The sequence below is a fragment of the Rhinopithecus roxellana genome, chromosome 16, assembly GCF_007565055.1.
Source record: "Rhinopithecus roxellana isolate Shanxi Qingling chromosome 16, ASM756505v1, whole genome shotgun sequence".
Taxonomy (NCBI): domain Eukaryota; kingdom Metazoa; phylum Chordata; class Mammalia; order Primates; family Cercopithecidae; genus Rhinopithecus; species Rhinopithecus roxellana.
In genome coordinates this window covers 118,247,591-118,273,055 of record NC_044564.1, presented here as the reverse complement: position 1 = coordinate 118,273,055, position 25,465 = coordinate 118,247,591, and the positions used below count along the sequence as shown (strand labels likewise).

At 39.6% G+C, this 25,465-nt stretch overlaps 1 long non-coding RNA gene across 1 annotated transcript; it reads right to left on the bottom strand.

Moving 5' to 3' along the window:
* Positions 1 to 11,745: 11,745 nt before the first annotated feature.
* On the bottom strand, positions 11,746 to 15,191 carry LOC115893866. The gene is made up of 3 exons (XR_004053888.1): positions 15,088 to 15,191; positions 14,509 to 14,604; positions 11,746 to 11,866 (listed from the first exon to the last, which is right to left on the bottom strand). It is a non-coding gene; the product is annotated as an uncharacterized LOC115893866 (long non-coding RNA).
* Positions 15,192 to 25,465: the final 10,274 nt, after the last annotated feature.

Genomic DNA, 25,465 nt, shown 5'->3' with positions numbered 1-25,465 from the left:
GATGCAGGGCATCAAGTCCCTAGGTGGCACAGCGCAGGGGGGTCCTGATCCAGCCCAGGAAACCATTTTTTCCTTTAGGCCTCCTGGCCTGTGATGAAGAGGTGCTGCAAAGTCTCTGAATGTCCTAGAGATATGTTCCACCTTGTCTGGGGATGAAATTTGGCTCCTTGTTGCTCATGCAAATTTCTGCAACTAGCACTTGAATTTCCCTCAAAAATTGCTTTTCTTTTCTATCACATCATTTGGTACAAATTTCCCAAAGTTTTTTGCTCTGTTCCTTTTAAAACTGAATGCTTTAACACCCAAGTCACCTCTTGAATGCCTTGCTGCTAGAATTTCTTCTGCCGCTACCCTAAATCATCTCCCTCGAGTTCAAAGTTCCACAATCTCTGGGCCAGTGGACAAAAATGCCACCAGTCTCTTGCTTAAAACATAGCAAGATTCACCTTTACTCCAGTTCCCAACAGTTCCTCCTCTCCATCTGAGACAACCTCAGCCTGAATTCATTGTCCATATCATCATTAGCATTTTGGTCCAAAGCTACTCAACAAGTCTCTAGGAGTTCCAAACTTTCTCATGTTTTTTTGTCTTTTTGTGAGCCCTGCACACTGCTGCCAACCTCTGCCTGTCAGTTCCAAGTTGATTCCACATTTTGGATATCTTTACAGCAGGACCCCACTCTACCAGTACCAATTTACTATTTCATCTGTTCTCATGCTGCTGATAAAGGCATATGTGATATAAAGGAAAGAGGTTTAACTGACTCACAGTTCCACATGGCTGGAAAGGCCTCGCTCATGGTGGGAGGCTAAAGCACATATTACACAGCAACAGGCCAAGACAGAATGAAAGCAAGTGAAAAGGAAACCCCTTATAAAACAATCAGATCTCGTGAGGCTTATTTCCTACCATGAGAACAGTGTGGGGAAACTACTTCTATGATTCAACTATCTCCTACTGGGTCCCCCCATAACATGTGGGAATTATGGGAGCTACAATTCAGACAAGATTTGGGTGGGGACACAGCCAAACCATATCAGACCTGAAGAGATACATTTCTAAAAGACATACGACTTGACAATAGGTATATACGAAAAAGATGTTTGCCGTCACTAATCATCAGGAAAATGCATAATGAGATAGCAGCTCACATCTATTAGGAAGGCTATTCAACAGTAAAAAGGCACCAAATGTTGCTGACGATACTGAGAAAAAGAAACCCTTGTGCTTAGTTGATGGGAATGTAATTGGTACAGCCATTACAGACAACAGCATGGAGTTTCTCCCAAAATTGAAAATGGAAATCCCATATAATCCAGCAATCCCACATCTGGGTATATATCCAAAGTAAAGAAAATCACTATCTCAAAGAGATTATATATCTTACGTGTTTGTAGTGTTATTTACACAGTCAAGATATGGAAACTACCTGTGTGTATTGACAGATGAATGGATGTTTTAAATGTATTGCACACATACACACACAGAGCACATACCAATATGTAATGGAATATCATTTAGCCTTTACAAATGAGGAAATACTGAAATTTGTAACAACATGGATAAACCTGGGTTTATTATGGTAAGAAAAATAAGCCATGAATACACCACACAAAAATCCTGCATGATTTCACTTATATGCATGCTTAAAAATGTCAAACTCATGGTAACAGAGTAAAACAGTGCTTACCAGGGCCTGGGAGTTGGGGGAAAAGAAAAAATGTTTGTCAGAAGGTACAACCTTTCAGTTATCAAATGAATACGTTCTAGAGATCTAATGTACAGCATAGTGACTAAGTCAATAATAAGTATACTCGAAATTTGCTGGAGAAGAGTAGATCTCAAGAGTTCTCCACCAAACAAACACAAGGAAAAGGAACCAAGTGAGATGATGACTATGTTAGCTTGATTTGGTCTCATCACTTCACGTGTATATGGATATCAAATATCACACTGCACACCTTAACTATGTACAATTTTCTTTGTTAACAAAACTGGCAAAATATCTTTTATATGTTGCCTTGACTCTATTTCTTCATATTTTGTCAAAATACATAGTCCTCATCTTTGCATAAGTTTAGAAACTTGTGCTATATCCCGAAGCCAGAGTGGGTGGGTGAACTAAGTTACTGATTCTTTAGGAACCTTAGGGTGTGAGGTGGGACTGGAGTTCAAGGCCTAGGAGCTGAGTCTGGTCTTGAGCAGCCTCTTTTTTGTTTCTTTGTTTTATTTTGTTTTGAGACGGGGTCTCACTTTGTTGCCCAGGCTGGAGTGCAGTGGCACCATCTGGGCTCACTGCAACCTCCTCCTCCCAGTCTCAACGATCCTGCCACCTCAGCATCCCAAGTAACTGGAACTACAGGCATGTGCCACTATGCTTAGCAATTTTTTTTTTTTTTTTTTTTTTTTTTTTTTTTGTATTTTTGGTAGAGATGGGGTTTTGCCTTGCTGCCCAGGCTGGTCCTGAACTCTTGAGCTCAGGCGATCCACCTGCCTTGGCCTCCCATAGTGCTGGGATTACAGGTATGAACCACCACGACTGGCCATGAGCAGCCTCTTCTGGTATCTCTAGTGTGTTCTGTACACATTTTCTTTGTCTGAATGCACCTTTCCTTTCTCCTCCGTTCCACTCCAGAACCGTAGATACTCAAGTCTATCCTGAACCACATAGAGGGGGAGCTTTGAGTGCTATATGAAATTCATTTTATGATATTATTCTACATTCCTTTGCAGAAGTAACTCAGGGTTCACTTAGGGGTTCACATGGTAAATTTGTCTTAATGCTCCAAGTGGGCTTAAAGGAACTTTCTTCTTGTCGGTCATAATGTTTGTACACAACTACAATGGGAATTTGAGTTTGTGTGACTAGTGTCATGAGCGTGCATGTTTGTGAGCACACCTGTTCGTCTGCTATTTCTTCTATTGGTCTACAGAATTTTCCTTCTTTAGGATATTATCAACTTGAATTCAAATTTTTATCCAAAATTGGACCTAGCTCTTTTTATTCATATTTTCCTGCTACATTTTTCCACTAATTTATTTTCGATAGGTTATATTATGTGTCTTTTTGACACTTAAAAATTTTACCTGACAATCTTAACGTTTCACTTATGTAATTATTGTTCCATTATGACTTATTCTGTCATCTCATTTTATGATTTTTCATACTTTCTTTCCTGTTTCTTTTTTCCTCTCTCTTTGTTCCTCTCACTCTACAGATCAAATCTTTTTCCATTTGTTTGAAATCTGGAAAATTTAACATTGTAATGGTGGTTATATCATTATTTTGTTAATTTTCTCGATTTCCTACATGTGTCAAAATTAATATCATCAGCAAACCAAATATTACTCTAGCCTCCTCTTGCCACGCTCTGGTTTTGCTTTCTCCACTACGACAGCCCTTTGTTGAAGGGGGTGCTTTCTGAAGTTTACTCGGGGTCGTTTTCAATATGTTATGTTTTCATGTGTTTTTTAGGGTATGATAAACACCACTACCGTTGATTCTTGAACCGTCAATTCTAACACCACGGTGTATTTCTCTTTTTACTGGAGTATGTCCTCCAGGCATTTTCAAAGGGATTTATTTGAAATAAAACTTTTGAGGCCTTATTTTATAACGTCTTTTGCTGTGCTTTCGTATTTAAAATATTTTGGCTGCAAATAATTCAAGGATTAAAATTTGTTTCCTTTTAATTTTTTGAAAAATATTACTTCATTTTATTCTTATCTCCAGCAGTGCTGTTGGAAAGGCTGATGCCAATCAAAACCAATTTTTCGGAGGGGGCGGAGCAAGATGGCCGAATAGGAACAGCTCCAGTCTCCAACTCCCAGCGCGAGCGACACAGAAGACCAGTGATTTCTGCATTTTCAACTGAGGTACTGGGGTCATCTCACTAGGGAGTGCCGGACAATCGGTGCTGGTCAGCTGCTGCAGCCTGACCAGCGAGAGCTGAAGCAGTTCGAGGCATCGCCTCACCTGGAAGCGCAAGGGGGAAGGGGATCCGTTTTCCTAGCCACGGGAACTGAGACACACAACACCTGGAAAATCGGGTAACTCCCACCCCAATACTGCGCTGTAAGCATACAGGCACACCAGGAGAATATATCCCACACCTGGCCGGGAGGGTCCCACGCCCATGGAGCCTCCCTCACTGCTAACACAGCAGTCTGCTGCGATCTATCTGCAAGGCAGCAGCGAGGCTGGGGGAGGGGCGCCCGCAATTGCTGAGGCTTAAGTAGGTAACACAAGCCGCTGGGAAGCTCGAACTGGGTGGAGCTCACAGCAGCTCAAGGAAGCCTGCCTGTCTCTGTAGTCTCCACCTCTGGGGACAGCGCACAGCTGAAGACCAACAGGGGAAGTAGCGGGAGCCGGTGCAGACGCGAACGACTCTGTCTGACAGCTTTGGGGAGAGCCGTGGATCTCCCAACGCGGAGGTTGAGATCTGAGAACGGACAGACTGCCTGCTCAGGTGGGTCCCTGACCCCTGAGTAGCCTAGCTGGGAGACATCCCCCACTAGGGGCAGTCTGACACCCCACACCTCACAGGGTGGAGTACCCCCTGAGAGGAAACTTCCAAAGGAAGAATCAGACAGGTACACTCGCTGTTCAGCAATTTCTATCTTTGGCAACCTCTGCTGCTGATACCCAGGCAAACAGGGTCGGGAGTGGACCTCAAGCAATCTCCAACAGACCAACAGACAGTCCTTCTGACTGTCAGAAGGAAAACTATCAAACAGGAAGAACACCTATACCAAAACCGCATCAGTACGTCACCATCATCAAAGACCAGAGACAGATAAAACCACAAAGATGGGGAAAAAGCAGGGCAGAAAAGCTGGAAATTCAAAAAATAAGAGCACATCTCCCCCTGTAAAGGAGTGCAGCCCATCGCCAGCAACGGATCAAAGCTGGTCAGAGAACGACTTTGAAGAGATGAGAGAAGAAGGCTTCAGTCCATCAAACTTCTCAGAGCTAAAGGAGGAATTACGTACCCAGCGCAAAGAAACTAAAAATCTTGAAAAAAAGAGTGGAAGAATTGACAGCTAGACTAATTAATGCAGAGAAGGTCATAAACGAAATGACAGAGATGAAAACCATGACACGAGAAATACGTGACAAATGCACAAGCTTCAGTAACCGACTCGATCAACTGGAAGAAAGAGTATCAGTGATTGAGGATCAAATGAATGAAATGAAGCGAGAAGAGAACAAAAAGAAAAAGAAAAGAAAAGAAATGAACAAGCCTGCAAGAAGTATGGGATTATGTAAAAAGACCAAATCTACGTCTGATTGGGGTGCCTGAAAGTGGGGGGGAAAATGAACCAAGTTGGAAAACACTCTTCAGGATATCATCCAGGAGAACTTCCCCAACCTAGTAGGGCAGGCCAACATTCAAATTCAGGAATACAGAGAACGCCACAAAGATACTCCTCCAGAAGAGCAACTCCAAGACACATAATTGCCAGATTCACCAAAGTTGAAGAAAGGAAAAATCTTAAGGGCAGCCAGAGAGAAAGGTCGGTGTACCCACAAAGGGAAGCCCATCAGACTAACAGCAGATCTCTCGGCAGAAACTCTACAAGCCAGAAGAGAGTGGGGGCCAATATTCAACGTTCTTAAGAAAAGAATTTTCAACCCAGAATTTCATATCCAGCCAAACTAGTTTCATAAGTGAAGGAGAATAAAATCCTTTACAGATAAGCAAATGCTTAGAGATTTTGTCACCACCAGCCTGCCTTACAAGAGACCCTGAAGGAAGCCCTAAACACGGAAAGGAACAACCGGTACCAGCCATTGCAAAAACATGCAAAATGTAAAGACCATCGAGGCTAGGAAGAAACTGCATCAACTACGAGCAAAATAACCAGTTAATATCATAATGACAGGATCAAGTTCACACATAACAATATTAACCTTAAATGTAAATGGACTAAATGCTCCAATTAAAGACAGAGACTGGCAAACTGGATAAAGAGTCAAGACCCATCAGTCTGCTGTATTCAGGAGATCCATCTTACATGCAGAGACATACATAGACTCAAAATAAAGGGATGAGGAAGATCTACCAAGCAAATGGAGAACAAAAAAAAGCAGGGGTTGCAATCCTGTCTCTGATAAACAAGACTTAAACCATCAAAGATCAAAGAGCAAAGAAGGCCATTACATAATGGTAAAGGGATCAATTCAACAGGAGGAGCTAACTCTCCTAAATATATATGCACCCAATACAGGAGCACCCAGATTCATAAAGCAAGTCCTTAGAGACTTACAAAGAGACTTAGATCCCACCACAATAATAATGGGAGACTTCAACACTCCACTGTCAACATTAGACAGATCAACGAGACAGAAAGTTAACAAGGATATCCAGGAATTGAACTCAGCTCTGCACCAAGCGGACCTAATAGACATCTACAAACTCTCACCCCAAATCAACAGAATATACTTCTTCTCAGCACCACATCGCACTTATTCCAAAATTGACCACATAATTGGAAGTAAAGCCTCCTCAGCAAATGTACAAGAACAGAAATTATAACAAACTGTCTCTCAGACCACAGTGCAATCAAACTAGAACTCAGGACTAAGAAACTCAATCAAAACCGCTCAACTACATGGAAACTGAACAACCTGCTCCTGAATGACTACTGGGTACATAACGAAATGAAGCAGAAATAAGATGTTCTTTGAAACCAATGAGAACAAAGATACAACATATCAGAATCTCTGGGACACATTTAAAGCAGTGTGTAGAGGGAAATTTATAGCACTAAATGCCCACAAGAAAGCAGGAAGATCTAAATTGACACTCTAACATCACAATTAAAGAACTAGAGAGGCAAGAGCAAACACATTCAAAAGCTAGCAGAAGGCAGAAATAACTAGATCAGAGCCAAACTGAAGGAGATAGAGACACAAAAAACCCTCCAAAAAATCAATGAATCCAGGAGTTGGTTTTTTGAAAAGATCAACAAAATTGACAGACCGCTAGCAAGACTAATAAAGAAGAAAGAGAGAGGAATCAAATAGACGCAATAAAAAATGATAAAGGGGATATCACCACTGACCCCACAGAATACAAACTACCATCAGAGAATACTATAAACGCCTCTACGCAATCAACTAGAAAATCTAGAAGAAATGGATAATTTCCTGGACACTTACACTCTTACAAGACTAAACCAGGAAGAAGTGGAATCCCTGAATAGACCAAAAGCAGGCTCTGAAATTGAGGCAACAATTAATAGCCTACCCACCAAAAAGAGTCCAGGACCAGATGGATTCACAGCTGAATTCTACCAGAGGTACAAGGAGGAGCTGGTACCATTCCTTCTGAAACTATTCCAATCAATTGAAAAAGAGGGAATCCTCCCTAACTCATTTTATGAGGCCAACATCATCCTGATACCAAAGCCTGGCAGAGACACAACAAAAAAGAGAATTTTAGACCAATATCCCTGATGAACATCGATGCAAAAATTCTCAATAAATACTGGCAAACCGGATTCAGCAGCACATCAAAAAGCTTTCCACCATGATCAAGTGGGCTTCATCCCTGGGATGCAAGGCTGGTTCAACATTCGCAAATCAATAAACGTAATCCAGCATATAAACAGAACCAAAGACAAGAACCACATGATTATCTCAATAGATGCAGAAAAGGCTTTTGACAAAAATTCAACAGCCCTTCATGCTAAAAACGCTCAATAAATTCGGTATTGATGGAACGTACCTCAAATAATAAGAGCTATTTATGACAAACCCACAGCTCTACATTTGCAATGGGCAAAAACCGGAAAAATTCCCTTTGAAAACTGGCACAGACAGGGATGCCCTCTCTCACCACTCCTATTCAACACAGTGTTGGAAGTTCTGGATAGGGCAATCAGGCAAGAGAAAGAAATCAAGGGTATCCAGTTAGGAAAAGAAGAAGTCAAATTGTCCCTGTTTGCAGATGACATGATTGTATATTTAGAAAACCCCATTGTCTCAGCCCAAAATCTCCTTAAGCTGATAAGCAACTTCAGCAAAGTCTCAGGATACAAAATTCATGTGCAAAAATCACAAGCATTCTTATACACCAGTAACAGAAAGCAGAGAGCCAAATCAGGAATGAACTTCCATTCACAATTGCTTCAAAGAGAATAAATACCTAGGAATCCAGCTTACAAGGGATGTAAAGGACCTCTTCAAGGAGAACTACAAACCACTGCTCAGTGAAATCAAAGAGGACACAAACAATGGAAGAACATACCATGCTCATGGATAGGAAGAATCAATATCGTGAAAATGGCCATACTGCCCAAGGTTATTTATAGATTCAATGCCATCCCCATCAAGCTACCAATGAGTTTCTTCACAGAATTGGAAAAAACGGCTTTAAAGTTCATATGGAACCAAAAAAGAGCCCGCATTGCCAAGGCAATCCTAAGTCAAAAGGACAAAGCTGGAGGCGTACGCTCCCTGACTTCAAACTATATACAAGGCTACAGTAACCAAAACAGCATGGTACTGGTACCAAAACAGAGATATAGACCAATGGAACAGAACAGAGTCCTCAGAAATAATACCACACATCTACAGCCATCTGATCTTTGACAAACCTGAGAGAAACAAGAAATGGGGAAAGGATTCCCTATTTAATAAATGGTGCTGGGAAAATTGGTTAGCCATAAGTAGAATGCTGAAACTGGATCCTTTCCTTACCCCTTACACAAAGATTAATTAAAGATGGATTAGAGACTTAAATGTTAGACCTAATACCATAAAAACCCTAGAAGAAAATCTGGGTAGTACCATTCAGGACATAGGCATGGGCAAGGACTTCATGTCTAAAACACCTAAAGCAACGGCAGCAAAAGCCAAAATTGACAAATGGGATCTAATTAAACTAAAGAGCTTTTGGACAGCAAAAGAAGCTACCATCAGAGTGAACAGGCAACCTACAGAATGGGAAAAAATTTTTGCAACCTACTCATCTGACAAGGGCTAATATCCAGAATCTACAAAAGCTCAAACAATATACAAGAAAAAAAACAACAACCCCATCAAAAAGTGGGCAAAGGATATGAACAGACATTTCTCAAAAGAAGACATTCATACAGCCAACAGACACATGAAAAAATGCTCATCATCACTCGCCATCAGAGAAATGCAAATCAAACCACAATGAGATACCATCTCACACCAGTTAGAATGGCAATCATTAAGAAGTCAGGAAACAACAGGTGCTGGAGAGGATGTGGAGAAATAGGAACACTTTTATACTGTTGGTGGGATTGTAAACTAGTTCAACCATTATGGAAAATGTATGCAATTCCTCAAGGATCTAGAACTAGATGTACCATATGACCCAGCCATCCCACTACTGGGTATATACCCAAAGGATTATAAATTATTCTACTACAAAGACACATGCACACGTATGTTTATTGCGGCACTATTCACAATAGCAAGACTTGGAATCAACCCAAATGTCCATCTGTGACAGACTGGATTAAGAAAATGTGGCACATATACACCATGGAATACTATGCAGCCATAAAAAAGGATGAGTTTGCGTCCTTTGTAGGGACATGGATGCAGCTGGAAACCATCATTCGCAAACTATCACAAGAAAGAAAACCAAACACCGCATGTTCTCACTCATAGGTGGGAACTGAACAATGAGATCACTTGGACTCGGGAAGGGGAACGTCACACACTGGGCCTATCATGGGCAGGGGGGAGGAGGGGGATTGCTTGGGGAGTTATACATGATATAATGATGAATTGATGGGGGCTGACGAGTTGATGGTGCCCACACCAACATGGCATAAGTATACATATGTACAACCTGCATTATGCACATGTACCCTAGAACTTAAAGTATAATAAAAAATAAAAAAATAAAAATAAAAAAAAATAAAAAAATAAAAAATAAAAAACCAATTTTTCCTAAAGGATGTCTGTCATCTCGTCATTTTGACAGGATGTTAAAAAAAGGAAGTCTCCATGTCTCAGTATAAATCATTTTGCAATTATACACTTAACTTAAATATTAATGCAATATAAAAAGAATTAAAACCTTCTTGACACATGCAAGTGCACAGGAATATTAGCTATCATGCACTCATTCAGGAATAAAAGGTGCAAAAGAAATTTAATAAAAGAGATGGTCATTAGATGCAAGTGTGGTTGACTGTAGGGATGCAATGCTGACAAGTGGCAGCAGGCCTGGCAAGCTGTCTGTCCCAATTCAATTACTTCATAAAGAGAATAATAATAACTAGGCTACCTTGATGATGTGCTGAAAAAAGGTGTTATGTCTCTTTTTTAATCATTCAAAACAAAGGAAAGTAAAATTCCTGGGAAATCAGAAATAATGCATCATAAATGCATAAAAGTTGAGGAAAATACTATATTTTTATGAATTTAAAATGCCATCTCATGTAGATTGTTATGTCTTTTCAGAAGTGCTTTAAAACTGATGACACATAGTGAAAAAATGACATAATTTCAAACAATTAATGGAAAAATATTAATCCATCTTCTTGAATCTTGGAAACAGGATTCTTTTGGGAGGCTTCGGTGTATCTGTGTATCATTTCATTGCCTTCACACAAATCAAATCACACCACCTGTGACTGTGGTTTGGAAAAAAAAGAAAACATAATAATGATGCTGTCAATTCACTTGAGATTCTATGATCAAAATTAACGTATGAACAAAGCACAGACTTTATTATAATTACAAAATAGGATGTAATTTACATAAAATGTGAAAATATAAGCCTAGAACCATATTTGATGCAAGTCGAAAGCTATGACAGGGAATGTTGGAGGGTAGGGAAATTGTATACTAATCTCCACATCCTACTGAGCCAGTCAGTGGTGTTCAAATCGGATGGACAGTATATTATTTATACAGTACATTATTTAAGCAAAGAATTAAGCACTGTAACTATATTATTTAGAGAAAGCAAATTTTTTTAATAATCCCTTAAAATTATATATTAAAGACTAAATTGGAAATACAGTTTTAAAAGAAGAAAGTGGGGCAAATGAGCTATATTCTCTACCCTTCATAAAACGTCAAGGGATATTACTTAAAGTGGATAAAACAAATTAGGTGATTATAAAATATATTTACAGTTCAAGAGAAGAGCATATAGTAAAAAAAGAAAATGATAAACCTTGCCTAACTCTGAAAAACAGGACCAAGGTCTGTAGAAGGAAAAAAAAATTTCTGGTTTTCACTGTTTTTTTGCTCATCAAACTATCTGAATGATTTTCAGTGTACGTGTGTTGATTTAATTTTAAAATGTTCTTACAGATCCCCTTGAATTACATGTAAAATTAGGTTTCCTTTAGTCGATGGTGTATGAAAAGTAATCAACTCATCTAATTGAAGTTAGACATTAATAAATTATAATTTGGGGGAGAACATAAATATACCCATTAAAAACAACCAGAACATAACAGTTGGCTCTACGTTCTGCTTATCTAGGAAGTGGAATTCTGAAAATTAAAACAAAATAATAAGGTGCTTCACATTTTCTTTTTTCTTTCTTTCTTTTTTTTTGAGAAGGAGTCTCAGTCTGTCACCCAGGCTGCAGTGCAGTGGTGCCATCTTGGCTCACTGCAAGCTCCACCTCCCGAGTTCAAGCAATTCTTCTGCCTCAGCCTCCCGAGTAGCTGGAACTACATGTGCGCGCCACCACGTCCAGCTAATTTTTGTATTTTTAGTACAGACGGGGTTTCGCCATGTTGGACAGGATGGTCTCGATCTCCTGACCTCGTGATCCGCCCGCCTCGGCCTCCCAGTGCTGGGATTACAGGCATGAGCCACCGTACCCGGTCGGAGTTTCGCAGTTTCTAAGGAACGCTAGAAATAAAAATGCAAGTTTTTCACTTGGATAAAGCTCTTATAATCACTGGTAGACTAAATTCCATCTAGATTAACATTTATGTTGTTAAATTTACAATATGACCAATATTGCCATCAAAATGTTCAGGCACAGAATGGTTTAAAGTAGCTGTTTTATTATTTCTTAATATCCTCTTTCCCTCTATGATTGGCATCACCAATCATGGTTGGAGCATCTTATTTATTTATTTATTTATTTATTCATTCATTCATTCATTCATTCATTCATTCATTCATTTATTTTTGAGACAGTCTCCCTCTGTGGCCCGGGCTGGAGTGCAGTGGCGCGATCTCGGCTCACAGCAAGCTCCGCCTCCCAGGTTTACGCCATTCTCCTGCCTCAGCCTCCCGAGTAGCTGGGACTACAGGCGCCCGCCACAGTGCCCGGCTAATTTTTTGTATTTTTTTAGTAGAGACGGGGTTTCACCGTATTCGCCAGGATGGTCTTGATCTCCTGACCTCATGATCCACCTGCCTCAGCCTCCCAAAGTGCTGGGATTACAGGCGCCAGCCACCGTGCCTGGCCATGGTTGGAGCATCTTATCAAAGAACCCTACTTAGTTTTTGAGTGGAAAGCAAGGGAGGAATTTTATTCATGCCTTCACCTTATTAATAACGTGTAACTAGATTGTGATGGCCATTATCAATAGAACTATCATCAGATTTGAAGAGCACTGTTTGTCTCCTTTAATATGGAGAAATACCACACATAAGTGGGAAATAATTTAATGACTGCAGTTCATTTTTAATTATATAGCTGAGTGATATTTTAAGTCTGGTGAGAATAGATATTTGAGCAAAAATAGCCAATTCCCTGTTTCATAATTTAATACATTTGTGTTAAAAGGTTTAGACAATAAAGTTAATCTTGAAATGCATTATAAATAACTGAGTAATTACCAAGCATTAAGTTTATTTTTAAATAAGTGTTCAGATAACTTAATAATTAGTAATCATTAAGTTCATTTTTAAATAACTGTTTAGTCCACAAAAGATAAAAAATATATTTTAGAAAGAGAAGACATTCCAAAATCTGTCTCAGGAGCATTCAGTCCCAAATATATTTTAATGAAGCAGAAATGTAAATACATGTCTAGATAATTTAAGTTAAAAAAAGTAAATTTTGGTTGCCTGCTTAACTTTTATGAAACGTATTTTTCATTCAAATCCAGCATATATTTTGCTATGACTTTCACATCCTTTTCCTCAGAGACGATTTACCTAAACATTAGGGTACCAAAGGAACTAGGAAACAAAAACTTCTTATTAGAGAGAGAAATTTTAAGTGAGGCACACATTCTGATGATATTAATTTGTTTTCAACATTTTATTAATATTCTGGGAACACTAAGAAAATAAAATCCAAAGGGGCAAGCAGGTGTCATTGTCTCAGCGTGGGCCCTCTTTTGTCACCCTCTGTAAAGTCATAGTCATCAAAGAGGGTGACCCAAGAAGAAAGTGAAACAGGGGAACAAATGAGCTTTTCCCTAAATACAAACAGTACAGTCCTTGAGAAAGAATCCTTCAAGGCCTTAGATTTCTTTAAAAATTTGTAGATAAATAGCCTGGGCTATGCAGAACAAAATGAAATGGTAATAAGGAATGGGATAGTGAAGTTTTGTGCTAACTGACATAAATGACAAGAATTGATTAACGCTCAGGATAGTGTGAAAGAAGAATTGAATGAAAAACGCAAACTGAAAGAAAAAATATCCAGACAGACCCTTTCCTAAAACATGCATCATAAAATATTTAAAAGCATCTGCTTTAATGCATGGGCTGAGTCAGAGTAAGGACAATTTTCAGATATCTAGAAGCCCAAAAAAAGTTTGAATCCAGAGGTGTGAGAGCCTCATCTGGCATTTGCCCTGGGGTGTCTCCCAGTAACTATTGGCCCAGACCCAAGAGCACCTAATTCAGGAGACAGAGGCTGATGCCCATGTAGGGAGGCATATAGGCTAAAATGCCTTCTGCATAAATCTAGGGTTTCTAAAGAGAAGCATGCTAAGTGCCTGGGCTAGGAAAATCTCACCCCATAAGAAGAAAGTGAACATATATGCTTGTCTTGGTCCCAATAGACAAAAAAAAAGAAAAAAAAGAAGGTAATTTCTAAATACAAGTCAATAGCCATATTGGTTTGGATTTGAAATTACACTATCTATGGGCCTGAGAAATACCACGATGGAAATTAGCCTCTGGTAGTGAGAGGTGAGGCCAACTGGACTTCCTGGGTCAAGTGTGGACTTGGAGAACTTTCCTGTCTTACAAGAGGATTGTAAAACACACCAATCAGGAACTTTCCGATCTTACAAGAGATTTGTAAAATGCACCAATCAGCGCTCTATAAAACACACCAATCAGCAGGATTCTAAAAGTAATCAATTGCGGGGAGGATTGGAAAAAGGACACGCTGATAGGACAGAAACAGAACATGAGAGGGGACAAATAAGGGGATAAAAGCTGGTCACCCCAACCAGCAGCAGCAACCAGCTGGGGTCACCTTCCAGGGTGTGGAAGCTTTGTGGTTTCGCTCTTCGCAATAAACCTTGCTACTGCTTACTCTTTGGGTCCGTCCCATCGTTAAGAGCTGTAACACTCACCGTGAAGGTCCACGGCTTCATTCTTAAAGTCAGGGAGACCACGAACCCAGCAGAAGGAACCAGCTCTGGACACAGTGGTCCTGCCAACTAATTTATCTGAGTACAATTACAAAGAGAAATACATTTTTCACACCTACTTGGAAACATATTTTGTAACACAGCTTTCATTTTAGTCAAGTGAAGATAGTAAATTTTACAATAAGCAACACTGGGACCACTGATCTCCATAAGGGAAAAAAATGAAATTGAAACTTAATCCCAGAGACCAAACATAAAAATATATTTTAATGGATAAAGATAGCTTCTCAACATTTTTAGAAAAAAGCTGGGAAGCACTTTTTTTTTTTTTTTTTTTTTTTTTTTTTTTGTGATGGAGTTGCTCTGTCGCCCAGGCTGGAGTGCAGTGCCGTGATCTCGGTTCACTGCAAGCTCTGCCTCCCGGGTTCGTGCCATTCTCCTGCCTCAGCCTCCCGAGTAGCTGGGACTACAGGCGCCCACCACCACGCCCGGCTACTTTTTTGTATTTTTAGTAGAGATGGGGTTTCACTGTGTTCGCCAGGATGGTCTCCATCTCCTGACCTCGTGATCCGCCCGCTTCGGCCTCACAAAGTGCTGGGATTACAGGTGTGAGCCACCGTGCCCGGCCATTTCTTTTATCTTCACATGGGGAGGAAGAACAAACTGCAAGAGGAAAAATTAATTTGATCACCCAAAAATTTAATACTTCTGTTTATTAAAGGATACTGCAATATGGGAAAAAAAAATACACAGAACTTGGCAGAGATATTTGCAACACATCTTGCCTTCTTCCTCTTTTAGGTTTTGTAGTAGGAAGTAGGGTCTTAGTTAATTAGATGAAGAGGAAACGAGAGTGTTCCAAGCAGGGGAAACCACATGTTCTGAGGTCCTGTGGTGGGAGAGAGCATGAAATGTATACCAGGCACTGAAATAGGATGGACCATGCAGCACCATAAAAGCCATGTTAGGGCGCTTTGACTTTATTCCAAGGGCAATGAGAAGCCATTGTGGGATGTTAACTAGGGAGTGACATACTGATCTGTGTGTCAAAAAGATTACTCTGCACTCTGGAGAACAAATTGGAAGGAGCAAGAAATGAAAGCAGAAAGATCAGGTACTTGGCTGCTCCAATGGTCCAGGGCAGAGGTTAAATGTTAGCTTTGACTAAATTGGTAGCAGTGGAAGTAGAGAGACGAGGACAGAGTCAAGAGCTATTTAGAAAGTACATAGGCCAGGATGTGATGATAATCAGATGTTGGAGTTGAGAGAGCGGTGGATCTAGGGTGACAGCTAAGGTTCTGACTTGCATAACTGGATAAAGAGTGGTGCCAATCACCAGGATGGGGAAACTGGAGGAGGGCTAGCTTGGAGAGAAGAACCCAGGTTTTAGTATTAGCTCCATCTAATTTGAGATGGCTTGAGACATTCAAAAGACAATGTCAACTAAGTGAGAACCTCAGCTTAAATGAGTTTAACAAAAAGAAGTGGGGGTGCCTCACAAAGTGCAAGTAAAAAAACATCATGGAGGTAGGTAATCAGATATAGTAGGAGCCAAGAGTTGAAATAATATCAACGCGACTCATTTCCTCTCCTCATTGCTCTGAAAAAGCAATATCAGTCCATTCAAATGAAAAATAAAAACATTTTCTTTTAAAAAACAAACAACAAAAACCTATGATCTCAAACATCTCTGCCAAAATGGATGGACAGAATGGCCTTCAAGAACTCATCCTAGAAGTCAAATTATCCTTGTTTGTAGATGATATAATCTTATATTTGGAAAAACCTAAAGATTCCACAAGAAAACCACTGGAAGTGGTCACAAAATCCAGTAAAGTTGCAGGATACAAAATCAACATACAAATATCAGTAGCAATTCTATATGCCAACAGTAAAGAATCTAAAATAGAAATAAAAAGTAATCCCATTTATAATAGTCACACATAAAATTAAATACCTAGGAATTAACCAAAAAAGTGAAAGATCTCTACAATAAAAACTAAAAAACCTGAGAAGAAATTGAAAGGGACAACCCAAAATACTACTGAAAATATTTTTCATGTTCAGATTGGGTTAAAAATGTCTCCAACTACCCAAAAGCAATCTATAGATTAATGTCATTCCTATCAAAATACCAATGACATTCTTCACAGAAATAGAAAAAAAATTCTAAAATTTATATAGAACCACAAAAGACCCAGATAACCAAAGCCTATCTAATGCAAAGAGAGCAAAAAATGGAGGAATCACGTTTACCCCTGTACTTTCAAATTATACTACAGAAGCTATAGTACCCAAAACGACATGGTGCTGACATGAAAAAACAGACAGCATACAATACACCAGTGGAACAGATATGAGGAACCCAGAAAACATCGACACAGCTCAACAGTAAACTTCATTTTCTTATATTTAAGGTGTATATGCAATCCCACATACCACGGACCAAAAAACGACAATCTCTCTCAATAAGGGTGCTAGGGAAAACTGGTATCCCAACTGGTGGAAGAGGAAAACCTAGACCCCTATCTCTCATCACAATAAAAAACAACAAATCAAAGTGGCATTAAGACTTAATCTAAGACCCTCATAACTATCAAACTACTACAAGAAAACCTTGGGGAAAATCTCCAGGACATTTGGTCCTGGGGCAACAAATTCTTGAGCAATATCCTACAAGCAACAGGCACTCAAACAACAATGGACAATATGCCGATCACAACATAATTGTTGAAAATCTACCTGTCACGCGATATTCTAGAAGGATCCACAAAGTGAAGAGAACAAACACATTGGAATGGGCAGCGAATATGTTAGAACCATTCCATCTGTACATTATTTAATCACTTCCCTTTTTTTATAGGAAAAAATCTAAACATGTAAACTAGTAATAAGTGGCAAAAGTTTGAATAGGACATTTCTCAAAGACATACATAGCAAACAGGAACATAAAGGGTTCAACCTCCATTGATACTCAATGAAAGGCCAATTAAAACAACAAGTGAGATACCATCTCACCAAGTTAACTAAATTGCTTTGTATCCATTGAAACAGGTCAAGTAACAAAGCCTGGTGAGAATGTGAGAAAAGGGAAACCCTTACAATGCTTTGTGTGGAACTGTATATGTATCACCCAAATTACTATGGAGAAACAGTTTGGAAGTTCCCTCAAGAAAATAGAAAAATAAGTACCTCATTCTCCAGTCACACTCCTGCTGGGTATATATCCCAAAAGAAAGGAAATCAGCTTCGAATAGAGATACTCTGCCCTCCATACCATGTTTTGGTGCGCTCTATTCTTTTTCCATCTATCCTATCTGCAAGAAGATTGGAAGCAATCTAGAGTGTCCATTCAACAGACGACCATGGAAGGAATAATATTGTTGGTCATTATCCACCAGTGGAGTCCTTGAGTGATAGCCCAAATAAAGAATGAATGAGCGTCTTCCGCATATAATACTGATGGACATCTCGCGAAGATCGTATTTTTTCACCTCTGAAAGTGATATATAGCTAGTACAGAAAGAGTGAAGTATCACATGTTCTCACTTATTTTGTGGCATCATACAAATCAAAACAATTTCTAAACCTCCAAGGACAGACAGATGAAAGGATGGTTAACTCAGGACCTGCCGGAAGGCCGTTTAATTGCACAGGGGCTAAGCGTGGAGGTTTAATGGGTTACAAAAAGTGAAAGAATGCATAAGGACCTAGTATTTGATAGCCCACACATGGGGACTTAATTAGCTCAATAATATATAGTTGTACAGCTTAAAACAATCCAATAGAGTGTAGTGGATTGTCTGTAACCATCCAAAGGATGAATGCTTTGAGGGGATCAGTAGTAACCCATTCTCCCAAGAGGTTGATGTATTAATTTCAGGCATGCTTTTAAAATTCTCTAGTATCCATATAAATTGCTATCTTACTAGGTATTACCAGAATTAAAAATTAATTGTTTTTAAAGATACCCAAGTTTTGTGCCGCACTTTTATATTATCAAACGGCAAACTTAGAATTATTGATATCATTCAGTAAAGAAGGAAACTCAGTCCTAAATATTTTGTATTACCTTGATTCTGAATACTCGTGTCTGAATTATATTCAACATTGTTGTCCTCTTTTTCATCTCCCTTTTCAATTTTGTGCAATTATCCCATGTACTAATACTTCACTATGTCAAGCTACACCGTGAATCTCTTAGTGTCCTTGTTACAAATTTAAAAGGCTAGTAATGATAATAGCTGATAAAGTTTCAGAAAACTGTCTGAGGCCAGCCAAGTTCCGTGTTCAGACTTCCCATCAAATGTTATCAGTTGGTGAACGTACACAACAAACCACATATTATAATTCTTTTCTTTGAGCATTCAGTTTCTAGTTTTCAAAATAAGAATAATAAACAGTAATTTACCTATATGAATCATTCTATGATAGAGATGAAAGGACTCTTGAACACTTTAGGGAACATCATAACAAACATAAGGGAGTTGGATTTCAGGATAGATGGCATCTAGTAATGTGCGAAAGAAAACTTGTGCGTGGGTAATAAAAACTTTTGGTTCATATGCCTGTCAATAACTGAAGCCATGTTGTGAATGTGCTACCTAGGGAAGAAGTATACAGAGATGAAAGGGCAAGGCCTGGGACTGAACATTGATTCCTTAATTGAGCTTCCTGAGCATCTCGCGTAGCCAAAATTTTGTGCTATAGAGTATTGGTAAACCATAGTGATTGCTGACGGTGGAGAGGACAGGACAGGAGAATGTTTGATGGTGACCAGGAGACATGTCTAAAGCACATAATATATTCCGTGGAGAGGTTGGTGGGCTCAGGTATGAGATACACTGCTGGCTAAGGGGATGGGAAGTTATAATAGGACTCCATTAAGACAAACACGACAGCGCGCGAATTCCCCCCCCAGGAATTATAGAGTTAACACGTTTGGATGCTAAGGAAACAGAATAGCATCTTTCTTGGGAGGACTGAGCCAGGGTACTGGTAGGAAGGGAACTCAAAGGTGCCCAATCGCCTTCGGTTGGAGACGACCCCAATGTGACAAAGCAGAATTGCTTTGTCTGACTTGATGAGGTTTGAGTGGAAGAGAGCCCCATGAGTTAAGGGCGGTATGTTTAATGGCTCTAGAAGAAACATGGTTCTGGTACTGTCTTCACTTTCTCATTTCGCTTATATGAAAGAGTATTGACATTTCTACGGCTGAGAGCATTAAGTATCACTCCCTACCGACTTCGTCCTTCCGAATAAGTTTGATGCAATGACAAATACAGAGCAATGATCAAGACTGGGAAATCTATTCCAAAATCCAGCTTGTCACCCTCCCCGTGTCCTCTTGACCTCACCACGCAGTACCTCATCACCACCATGCTCAGCCTCACTGCATCAACCTGGATGCAGAACTCAGCAAAGCATTTTCTCTCTCCGAGTCTACTCTTGCTACTCCCCAATCCACCCATACGCAAAAAAACGTCTTAAGTGGCAATGTAATTTCCCTGAAGATTTCTGTCTGTCTCCCGACGGAAAAGGAGGGCTAAAAAAACAACCCAGGGAAGGGTAGTCTTTACTCAATCCTTTTTTAACTCGAATAAATTTGACGGTAAAATGACAGTTTTAATATTTGTACCTTCAAAAATCCCTTCCTGTCTTTATCCTCTCTAGGGATTTTTCTCCCTTGGATTGATTCCAGATTTCACTGCTTAATTCTCTCTCCTAGATTCTTGACCATCCTGCCCCCAACTCCTCGCCGTCTCATTTTCATTTCTTCTTTCCTTTCCTTTCTCTAACCCAACAGCATTCCTAGTCCACGTCCCTATTCATAAACTTACAGACCCAAAGACATTATGGTGCTCCGCAAACCAAGATGCTCTACAGTAATAAGATTCGCCCTCCTAAAGAAGCACTTGGGGTAACAACCAATCATTTGTTGTTGTTTCATATAAATATAACAATCTGAAAAAGTAAAATGATATTCACAGCCACCAACCCCCATCAAGGAAATAGCACGGATAAGTTGGGGGGTGCAAGGTGCTTATTAGACTACAGGTACAGCAAATTTAGGATTATTGATATCATTCAGTAAAGAAGAAAACTCAGCTCAGAGAAATTAAATATATAACCTGCCTAAAAATACAAACTCAGGGAGGTGACCCAGGATCAAAGCCTAGTTCTAACACTAAAGCCCATGACCTGTCCTATGCGCTGGATTTTTCAGGACAGTTTTGCTGGCAACTTCTATAATTATTTGCTTTTAAGAGCCACTAAATAGCCTAAAAAAACTAAAGTGGTGTACAAAGTGAACAAAGTGAGACTGTAATTGAACTAACACAAAAAACAATATGTCATTGGCTATGAGGCAAGGGGATTCGGAGGTGAGGACTATAAATTTTGTGACACCTTCGAACTGCTATGCAGGTTCGTGGTCACAGTATTTACATACTTATTTCTTTTCCGTCCAGTCCAATCACTCATGTGAAGCAGAGATTGTTATTTTCATGTTAACTCTTTATACCTCTTTCATCTGTCCATCTGGGATAAATCTACAATATTACCAAGGTTGAGAACATGACAATCTATTTAAGTCATTTGCTCAAGACCTAAACTTTATATGGACTGACTGTGATATAAACCTTTCATTTCTACTGATCTACTAAAGCTGTAGAATTCTTCTTTCTTAAGACCGTCTATCGCTGGAAACTATTTATCACCCCTATGGAGAACAACTTGAGGGCGGGACTGTTTATAATTTTCTAGTTCATAAAATTTCATGCACTTTAACTTTCCCTCTAGCCAGAAAACTTGGATGATGAAAGGATGGAAGGTCAGTTAGGAGCTGCACTATACTGCAGTTGTTGCATGGGTCCTGTCGGCACCACTGGCTCTATCATCTCCTCCAAGTCCACAGTCAGTATGTTCCTTCCAGGACCATCTTCCAGCATTGGGACATTTTCTCTAACCCAGGGCATATTGGTATTGATCCACCCAGATTCAGTCACAAGCACCGCATGGAGAATGTCCAGCCCTGCCATACTCCATCAATGGCCTTAGCGAGGGTCTGCAGTGAGCAGAATAGAGAGATGAGTGCTACGTATACGTCAGTTTCGCCACTCCTTAGGAGGTGCATCCTACGAACCTCATAGACAGTATTCACCCCCTCCTCAGTAGTCATATCATAGATATCCACTGGTCATAATATCTTCACATCAAGAGTGATTACAGAAAAGTAGATCAAATCAATGATTTGTTGACTCACCTTAGTCTCTCAGTATCTTTTCTGAAAAGCTAGTGTCGTGATACAATCAAAGGTATGAAATGGCCATATGTTAAAGCATAGCATAGTTCTACATGAGTTATGCCCTTTTATCTCAATACTGACTCACTGAATGATAAATTTGATTTGACTACCTTTAAATGCAGTATATATATTAGTGTCATATTTTGTTAGGTACTGGGAGGAAACATGCATCTCGTGGGGATCATGACTTCCTTTACTAGCATCAGTGAGCTTTCATAGACATCTTTCAATAAAAGCAGGTGGGCCATACTCAGAAAACCATATCGTGCCAATGAAGTATTCAAGATGATCAGGAGTAAAACATAAATATATAGGATGGGGTGATAAAAGCATGAGCACTCTTAACTTTCATAGTGATCCTTTAGAGAGTCTGAAATTTACAGCTAGATAGGACGGATAAGTTCTATAGTGTTGATATGACTTATAATCTAAATTTTGATTGTATTATAGTAGCATTAGAATGAAATCACATTAAATTACTGAACTGTTTACACAAGAGCTAGAAAAAAAGTAGGACAGACACTAATTGAACGACTATTGCATCATTTCCAATCCATACTAAAAATATCACTAAAGGTGACAGTCATTGCGGTCATAAAAATCAATACATATATGCTAAATAGACTTCAATGACCAGTACAAATCACAAAAACCCAAAGGCATATACCGAATATAAGTAAGCAACAGAGCATATTAGAGTAGGACATATATAATCATTGATGTCACAAATAGGTATAAAGATAGTAATAGCATTATCAAGAGTATACCACCTTCTAATAAGCATACGCTGAGCATACAACATCTCATGACTATCACCCCCTTTATTCATTTAATTATATGACTATACCAAGTGAATTCTCTAATTCTTATTAGGATTGATGCATTCTTACTTTTTTAGAATTAATTCATGGTGTCGCTTACTTCAATCGAAATATGTAGCTATGCATTAATTTATCCATTCTGTGCACAGCCACATTTTAACTAAGTACAACACGCCGGTGAGATATCCAGTCAGTACTAAGTGTGCAGTGATTCATCTCACTGCACATGTTACACACCGAAGGATCACAACACCAAGGGTGAGATAATTCCATCCCTCGATGCAGTTTATACGTTTGATATTGGCCAGAAAAAATACAAAAGAACGCACAAGCCATAGTGATTCCAGATCCATCGAGCTTATAGACTTCTCTCCATATGATGCTCTGCAAAGTGCAGGAGGCAGGACTAACAACACACACTGGAGCCCTGACCCACTCTAGCATTAGCAGCATGCCTTGCTCAGGTGGGGCCCTAGTGATCAGCTTGAGTATCCTAAGGAGTCCCAGCTACCACGCGGATGTCGTGGGGTCTAAGGGTCCGAAGTTTCCTGAGGGCTGATTATCTTCTTCTCAGCAGTTGGCAGATGTGCGTCACCATCAGCTTAACTCTCCCTGTGTTCCCTGGATGACTCCACATGATCCGCTCCCATGTCACACTTAACCTAGTGAGACATAATCAGGAGAGTGTATATTAGATATTATTGTAATATTTTTCGATTATTTAAAGATATGCATATTCACTCCAGTCCAGGTGCACGATAGCTAACGTAGGTCATCTGAACCAAAACTTGGTACCATTACTATTGAGTCTATGTGGAAATGTGTATTATGGCTATAGTACTTATAGAGGCAGAGTAGCAGTGGTACAAAACATCGTAGTTCTGGGTTTAGGAAGTTGAAAATCACTGCTCCACCACTTAACGTGAATCCTGCATGCAGGGTGAGCAAGGTCCCTTACCCTCATTAAACGTCACAGGTACCTTTTTGTTAAAATTAGAGACATAATGGCATCCACATTGGGAGGTCACTTAAAGAACTACGTATACGTGTGTATATGAAATATTCTTAGCATACTGATGTAAAGATTCTCACGATAAAGACAAAAGAGCGCTGCTAAAGATGTATATAACATCTATTAGTATATTATTTCAAAAGCCTGATACCAAAGTATTACGTGTGTGTAATTGTATATTATCCATCCATTATTTAGAAAACTATTAAAGAATGACACATAAAATGTTTTATATGTACATATTGTTATGGCATATACGTGACGTATTATACACATACATGTAATCGTGAGTAAGTGTCAGGTTAAAGTTAAGCATAGGCATCAATGTCAACCTTATCATTTTCTCTGTGTTGGAACATTTAAATATCCGATCACTGCTAGCTATATATTGAAAAACAAAAAAAAGCTATATATAAGGTATGTATTGTATATGGTCATCAATACACTGTAGGCGCTTTGTAGACATATCCTAGAACTCAGTTCACTCCGCCTATCAGGTAGACTGTCATTTCGAATTCTTACTACTACAAATCTAGCCCCTACTCGAATACCTATCCCTCGCCATCTTGCCACTGACTCTAGTCCTGAGTTGCTTAACCCGTTAGATTATGAGATGACTGAGTACATAAATCTGAACACATGTGCTTATTATATTCATCAAGCTTAAAAGATATTATTGTTCAGCTTATCAAAACTGTACAAAACCATCTTGTTTAATGGATGAAGACAGAGAAATGCAAAGGCTTGCCTGAGATCACAAAGCTGACTAGAGGTAAAATGGAACAAAATTCTAGATGATACGTGATTGTTTTCCCCTGCCTATTTTGACTGTGCTTCCATTAGCCCCTGCCTTTCTTGTACTATCAGATTCATCGGTGGAGACTCTCACATTCTAGCCATGTTGCCTATACAGAGCCGTCTAAGAGATTTAGTAAGGTCACATTTTGAGCTGTTACAACAGAGACCCTCAAAATAACCTGGTGGGCTGGCCTCAGTGGCTATCATGCCTGTATCCGCTCCAGCCCTTTGAGAGAGCCTAGGTGGTGGATCACATTGAAGGTCAGGAAGTTCCAGACCAGCCATTGGGCTCAAAAGCAATAATCCTGTATCGCTGACTAAAGCATAATATATACGAAAACATAGCATAGGTGAGGATGTGGGAGGGCGCAACTGTAGATGCCCCTCCCGCCACTCGGAGAGCTAGAGGCAATGGAGAATTGCCGAACCCCGGAGGCAGAGGTATGGCAGTGAGCTGGGATTAGCAGCCACTGCGATACACTCTAGCGCTTGGGCCAGAGCAAGACACATCCATCTCTCAATAAATACAAAATAGAATGAAATACACACTGATTAACAAGATTAGCATTATTCATCATCATGTTAAAGCCAGGTAGCAATCCAGGGCTAGGGAATGGTAGGCCTGCAATCACCATATGCCGCAAGCCCTTCTGTGTCCTTAATAGCACCTGCACCATACCATCAGCACTGTATATCTGTCTACTTAGGTCGAAGGATGGCTAAGAACTCCTCACTACCAACCACCTTCACCATATCAGTGAGGAAATGTGACAGAGGCGAAGCCCTTGGCTCACTCTTCTAGATCTTTCCATTTATATGAGAACATGACATTTTTGCTTACATCCCATTCTTCTGTACGTAGGTCCACATGCTACATACTCGCAGCAAGGAGGCTGGAAATGGACTCTTTGTGCTTCCCACTTGTGATAAGAGGGAGACCTGGATACTGGAGTATAATTAATAGTCTTTGCATACGGACACCCTAAGCTTTAAGTAGTATGA